At 33.2% G+C, this 7,957-nt stretch overlaps 1 non-coding gene across 1 annotated transcript; it reads left to right on the forward strand.

Moving 5' to 3' along the window:
• Positions 1-1,329: 1,329 nt before the first annotated feature.
• LOC128283046 (small nucleolar RNA R71) lies at positions 1,330-1,436 on the forward strand. Its single transcript, XR_008273388.1, has one exon. It is a non-coding gene; the product is annotated as a small nucleolar RNA R71 (small nucleolar RNA).
• The last annotated feature ends 6,521 nt before the right edge of the window (positions 1,437-7,957 follow it).

Below are 7,957 nucleotides of genomic sequence, written 5' to 3' on the forward strand. Positions count from 1 at the left end.
ACTGTTGTGGTTCTCGCCTTCCCAATTCATAGCTTCCTGAAAATAATCATAGGCATTAAATTTATACTTGCACCTAAATCACATAATGCTTTGCCTACATAATGATTTCAAATTTAGCAAGGAATAGTAAAACTCTCTAGGTCCTTCAATTTTGGTGGAAATTTGTTCATCAACATTGTTGCACACCCTTCAGTGAGAGAACAGTTTCAAATTTCCCTAATTTGTGCTTTTTGACAATACGTCCTTCATGAAATTTATGTAATTAGGCATTTGCTCCAACGTTTCCACCCAATGGTATGTTGATATGAAGTTGCTTCAGGACATTCAAGAACTTTTTAAATTGAAAATCTTGCTTTGACTTCTAAAATCGCTGAGAAAAAAGTGGTGATGGCCTTCTTTCGAATTATTGAGGTTGTTTTGTTGTAGCATTCTTATTGGCAACATGAGCTAATTCTACTTCAATTTTTTTCTGTTTGACCTTCTCAGTTGTAGATTGCTCTTCTAGAGGTTCTGAAATCTTCTTATGTATGAAATCTGAGTTATCTTCTTCAACATTGGCATCATTAACAACTCCAGATAAGTGAGTACCACTTCTGAGTGCAATGGCTTTGCAGTGCTCTTTACGGTCTTGAGTTTAATGCATTGGCAATTTACCCTACTTGATTTTCTAAAGCTCTTAAAGGTGCTGCTTGACTCTGAATTACAACATCATTCTTGGCCATGTATTGCTTCAACAATGCTTCCATAGATGAAGAATATGATACTAAACTTTGCTGAACATTTTGCCAGGGCATGGGTTGCTTATATCTAGGTGGTGTACTTGGGACATTTTGTCGAACAGCATTACTAGAATTTTCCACCCCTTGATTACTCTAACTGAAATTCGGATGTTGTTTCCATCTTGGATTATATGTATTGAATTATGGGTTATTATTTCAATTAAAATTTCCCATGTAATATATTGAGGTTGGGTTTAATGAGCATTCATCAAAAACATGATCTTTTCCACAATAAACACATGTTAGCTCGTCTGCTTTCATTTTCTACATTGCAGCTGGTCTCTTCATTGTTCTAATGATATTGGTAAGGGATGATACCTGAGCTGTTAATGAAGTGATCGCGTCTAGCTTTATAGATCCAACAACTCTTCTACCAATCCCAACTCTTGTAGTAAGATATTGATAATCATTATTTGTTATCCTTTCCAGAATTTCATATGCCACATCATGTGATTTATCTAACAAAATGCCATTGGCAGATGCATCAACTACCATTATTGTATGTGCGTTTAATCCATTGTAAAGCATTTCTATATGCGTCTAGTGTTGGAAGCCATGTATCGAGCATTTTCTGATTAATTCCTTGAATCGCTCCCAAGTTTCATACAATGTCTCATCCTCATATTGCCAAAAACAGGCAATATCATTCCTTAATTTGGCATTCATATTTGGAGGATTGTACCTTAACAAAAACCTCTAAAAAGTTCATTCCAAGATGCAACTGTTCCTGACAGAAAAGTATTCAACAATGCTATGACACAATCTTGCAATGAATAAGGAAATAGCTTAAGTCTTAAGGCATCTTCAGTAACACCCTATTGCTTGAATGAATCACAAACCCCTAAAAAGAGTCCTAAATGAAGTTGTGGATCTTTAGTAGGTAATTCACTAAACTGTCTTACTATTTGTAGCATTTGAAACATCACTTGTTTCAACTCAAAATCCTGAGCTTGAATATTTCGCCTAACAATCCCTAGATTCAAATAATCCAAGATTGGCACTACATGATCTCTAATAGGTTTGTCTCTATCATCTATCACAGAAGGAATATCAGCGTCCCTACCATTCAGATGTAACGGATCTTCTCTGCCTAGATCATTTCCAATTCTTGCCCTTTCTCATAATTCTTTTCTCCTTCTCCTCAAAGTTCTCTCAATTTTTGGGTCAAAAGAATACTCTTCTTTCTCGGGAATACCTATTCTTATAAACTAGCAGCAAACTTAAAAAGAATAAGAAACAACTAAGTAAGCTAAAACTAACAAATTTAAATAGATAATAACAATAAAATCTCACCAAATTACTGATCCCTGACAGCAGTGCCAAAAACTTATCGCGTGTGAATATGTAACGCGAATGTGCAAGTATACATGTCGAATCAAGTAATAAAGTGATAAGTAAGATCATCTCCATAGGAATCAAAATAGATTAAAATGGTTGAGTTATCACTATGAACTGAACTAATTAAGCTATAGGGAAATGAAAATAATAACAATTTGATAAGGAATATTAATGTATGAAATATTAAGATTAACTACTGAATAAATTGCTGTGGCAAGTCTGCGAGACAAAGTTAGGAGGATTTATGTTGTTGAAAGGGAAGGATGGAATTACTCAAATTATATCTTTATAACATAATAATGCCATGGCAAAACCTTAACCAAATTATTGTTCACAGTATAACTACTACAGTCTACTTCGTTTGAGAGTTAGACTTTAAGCTACCATTCCAAGACTTTGTATGTCTCCAGGTCTCAAGAACGAAACCTAACATTATCCTTCCTTTCTCTGTATAGAATGCAACTTTATGTCTAAAGTGCTACAAGTATTCATTTGAGTACTCACTTGTGTCATTCGACTACAATCCAACTCACTTAACCTTTTCAAAATTAAATCAAGTCTAGAATATACCATGCATTCATATTTGTCTAGAGATTGCATGCATGTATTTAAGATAACCAAAATTGAATGAAACAGTAGATCTACTCAAGACAATATCATGTTTATTAAAAGTAATAAAAATTCATCCAGTAATTCCAACCCGATGAGATTAGCTCATGGGTTGGGAATTAAAATACAAAATATCAACATCATCATCCATAGTTTAAAAAACTAAGAAATCAATTAATAGAATGAAGGTAGAATTGTAGGAGCTTTCGCCACTCCAGCTTTAACTCCAATGCTACCAAATCATGTAAGACCCAAGGTTGAATGCATCGTCCCCTTTTTTGCATCTCTACTCTCTTCTTAAGCTGCTACCCTCTTCCCTTTTTCTTTGAAATTTTCATGAGAATTTTTTAGAGAGAAAAACTCCTCTTCTTCTCTTTCTCTTTCTTCTTTTATAGGGTAGGTCCCCCCTCTCTCAGCATACACTTTTGCTCCCTCTTTTTCAAGTGAATTTATTTGGTACATGTACAACTGGCTGAGAGTGATGAGGATTAAGTGCTGTGTCAGCATCTTCTTAAAATTGCCATGGCATTTTTATTGGAAATCTATCCAACCTTTTACCATGGCAATATTTCACTTCCTTCATTCTCTTCCTCCTTTTTCTCATTCTATTTGTCCTTCCTGCACCTGCTGCATACAACAACCAATTCATTTCTTCCCAAAAATAAAATTAACATATTATGACATTCAAGGACAATCCAAGCTTTATTATGCAATATTCTAATAATAACCTAGAAATGCAAATATATCTATTTAGTATAGGAAATCCATCAAGTTTATAGGCGTGAGGTATAACTCATGTCAAGAGTTATCAAGGTTTGTATGGGTTAGAAAAGCATGAGTTTCGATACATAAAAATATATAGGTAAGCTTAAGAGGCATATTAACTTGGATATGTTACCACTAAACCATATGTTATGTTATGAATTGTATGAAAATGTGTGAATATGTGTGCCATATGATTTATGATGTTTGATGTAACAACCCATTTTCAGTGAGATCGGAACAGTGGTTTTGGGACCACAAATCCGAGCCAAAAATAAAATTTTATTTTATTTTATTTTATGGTTGGTATCATCATAGGAAGGTTACATGAAAATTTTGATACGAAAATTTTACCGATTGTGTGTTTATTTAGGGAAAGGACTAAATTGCATAAAGTGTAAAAGTTAGGCTCTAGTAGCTATAGGTATCAAATAGATATGGAATTCAAAAATTAAGGTCCTGGTATGGTAATTAGACCATTGAAGAGTAGTTAGTAGACATTTTAATGACTCATCCATGGAAAAATAAGAAAAGGGTAAGGACTAAATTGGAAATCAATAAAATTAATAGATGATAATTAATTAAAAAAATCATCTATTTTCATATCATCTTCCCCAATTTTTCTATGGAAACCCAGGAGAGAGGAAGAAAACTTTTCGAGCTTAAAAAGGTATGAAATCAAGTCCCATTTTTAGTAATTTCTATATTTTTGGAATCGGGATAGTCTAATCTTTCTATTTAGGGGATTTATTTGAAAAGTTATCAAGGTATGAAATTTGCGTTATGGATGAATATGCTAAAAAATTAGAAATTTATGGTAGAAAATGAAAAGTTATTCATAGATAAAGAACTTTTAGAAAGTAATTTTTGATGAAAACTTGATTCAGGGACTAAAATGAAAAAGTGGTAAAACCCACGCAAAATTCTAAAATTAATGAAATGTATGTGCTGTAAATGTAGTACATAAATTTTGGCTAGGCTTGGAAAGAGGGTTAAATTTCATGAATTTCATTTTCCGAGCTTAGAGATAGGGGCAAAATGGTAATTTTGCCTAGCATGTAAAAGAATGCAAATGTATATGAAATGTGATAGATTAATAGTTAAATTTACCCATATAGATCCGCAAAAACCAACCACAGAACTAGATCAAGGAAAGCAAAAGGTTTCAGATTAGTTGAAATTCAAATACGAACCATTTTCATGGTAAGTTCGTGTAACTTAAATATGTATGTTAATATGCTTGAATTGGATTGTATGATTTTATTGATATGTATGAGATGATATACATAATGAAATAGTCATAAGTTGTGAAATATGGACAAATTGTCATGTTCCAGTTCAATGTTGAATTTCGATGGATTAAGGTGATTACTCGAATAATAATATACTACATATGTTGCAGATAGAATTTAGCCCAGATAGAATGTAAGCCCTCTTGAGCTTATGTTATAGCTTTGATTTAGACCGGACGGGTAATCCAAATTAAGATCTCTAGAGCATATGGTATGGATAGGAATTAGCTTGGACTGGTAATCCTACTGTAAAATGTATGGCTCAAGATTATGCCTTTTTATTTTGTGCCCTAATGGGTACTTTTGCACGTGAGTATATTATTGGAATATCAATTGAAATTTCAATAGTTCGACGAAAAAGACTCTTGAAGTGTGGAAAGGCAAAATTAATAGAAGCTGGTAATGTGATGAGCTCATCTATGTTTACTTGATTCTTATATGAGGTTATGTGATTAACTTGTTTGATTAAGCGTTTGTGTTTAGGTAAACTCATCCAAAATTTATGGAAAGTATGACTATGTATGCTTGTATTGATAAATATGATTGGTAAGTTTATTTTCTGTTATACAAACTTACTAAGCATCAAATGCTTACTCCGTTTAATTTTCCCTATTTTTTTAGTGCCCAAAGCTCGCGAAGGTTGGAAGTCGGTCGAAGCAATCATCACACTATCCACTATCTCATTTTGGTAAAAATAGAAATCTCATTTTGGTATAATGGCATGTATAAGCTTATTTGGCCAATGATGGCTAGTAATTGTTGTTTTGTAATCTAGCCATTGGAGTGGCTAGTGATGGTCTAAGTTTGGCTATTTTTGAAGTAATATTTTGGTAATCACATAAGTGCTTATTATGTGTTAGTTTGTTGGAATTATGTTAGCATATAAGTTTATCTTAAGAGTAAGTTTATATCCTTTGATGCATTAGATAATACCACATGATTGATGGAAAATTTTATGTAAATATGATGTTGGATTGGTGGATATATACTTGTGAGTTTTAGAGCAGGAAAATGGTAAGTTTTGGGTGACAAATGAAACTAGGAAATGGTTTTATTTTTTCCACACGGGTAGACACACGGGTGTGTGTCTTGGCCATTTGTGATACACAGCTTGTCCCATGGGCATGTGGTCCGGTCCTATGTCCCCTACATCTTAAAAATCAGAAATAGAATGCTCAGAATTGGGCACACGGGCATGTGTCTTAGCTGTGTGGTTGACAAGGCCTTGGATACGGGCGTGTTACATGGCAATGTGAAAACTGCACCTGAATTTCAAAAACAAAATTCACCATAGGCCAAGCACACGGGTATGTGACTTGGTCGTGTGACTTCAATTTCTTCATGCATTATAAGTCAGAGAGTTACATGGGTTAGGGACACAGGCATGTGTAGTCACACGGCCCGACCACACGGGAGTGTGAGAGCCCTGCAACCTTGGAAAAATTTTGAAATGTCGCAAAATTTTTATGAGTTTCTGATTAAGTCCCGACTTGATTCTAATGCTCGTATTGGACCTCAAGGGTCCAATTAAGGGATGTTTTGAATGATCTCGGTAAATGAATAGTAATCTATGTAAATTATTTTTAAAATGTTCTTAATGTTCCCGTAATACTCTGAAACCCTGTTCTGACGACGGATACAGGTTAGGGGTGTTAGATTTGATATAAAAGTATGTTATGTTTGTGTTTTGGGGTGACAGCCCAGTTTAGACCTTAGTTAGAACAGTGGTTTCAGGACCAGAAATTCGAGTCAAAAAAATATTTTAATATTATTTTCTGTGTTTAAAACATGATATATGATATGTGTGAAACTTTCGTGTGAAAATTTTATCGTTTGTGTGCTTGATTTTGTAGAAGGACTTAATCGCGTAAAATGCAAAAATGACTTGCTGTTTGTTAAAGTGCTAAATTACTATGTTCTTTTGAATATGGAGGCCTTGAAATGTAACTAGGCCATTAAATAATAGCATGGACGGTAGTGGACAATCATTATAAAGCTTTTATATTATTTCATTAAGGTTAATAAGGTAATTAAGTTAATAAATGATGTTATAATAAAACAAAAATTAAAATGGTCATACATATGGTTCATATTTTGACCGAAATTACAAAAGAAAAAGAAAGAAAAAGAGCAAGCTAAGGTTCGGCTATGTTCAAGCTTGATTAAGGTATGGATTTTGTTCAGATTTTGATAATTTTTACATTTTCGAAATTGTTGCTTCTAAAACTAGCTAGCCCATGTTTAAATTTTTGAATTTGTTGATGTATTCATGATTTGACATTGATTATAGCTTGTGGTTTTTGTTGTTTGATGATGAAAAATAAATATATGTTGATAGATTATCATGTTTAATTAAGTGACTTTTGGTAAAAAAATGTGTATTAAGGATTAAATTGTGAAATTTGAAAATTTAGGTGTCAAAATGTGAAATAAATGAAAGAATTGAGCTACTAGGGACTTTAGTAAAATTCGGCTATGCTTGGGTGTGGTGAAATTTTGAATATTTTGTGTTTTGTGAAATAGAGACTAAATTATAAAAAAAGTAAAATATTTGTGGCAAAAGTGTAATTTTTCCATTTATGTGTTTATAGATGAGTTTGAATGAATATATGATTAAACAAGTCAAATTTGTATTAATTTAGAACAAGAAAAGAGGAAATTATATTTGGATCGGGGTAAATCAAAAGTTGTCGATTAGCTGTTCCGGTCCGTTCGGCTCCATATGAGGTAAGTTCATATACGAATGAATGCCTTTAAATTGATTTAAAAATGTTTATTAGTCATTGAATTACCATGAACGTTTAATGAGAAAATATGAGCAAGAATCGATGAAGTTACGATATCCGAAAGTCCCGTACAAACCATAGGAATAGTATAGGATACGAGTGTCGTGACATTAGGATTCCGAGATGTGATATCGTGTCAGACCATGTCTGGGACATTGGCATCGATCTGCGATTACGTGTAAGACCATGTCTGGGACATTGGCATCGTATATGATTTCATGTAAGACCCTGTCTAGAACAATGGCTTTGATATTTGATATCATGTAAGACCATATATAGAATATGACATTATACGAGTTTACGAGCTATCTGAGTATCCTTATCAATTCTGAATGGTTCAATGAGCAATGTTGAGAATGGAATGAAAATGTGAATGAGTATCCGATTTAGG

This window comes from Gossypium arboreum, chromosome 10 (genome assembly GCF_025698485.1).
Source record: "Gossypium arboreum isolate Shixiya-1 chromosome 10, ASM2569848v2, whole genome shotgun sequence".
NCBI classification, from domain to species: Eukaryota; Viridiplantae; Streptophyta; class Magnoliopsida; order Malvales; family Malvaceae; genus Gossypium; species Gossypium arboreum.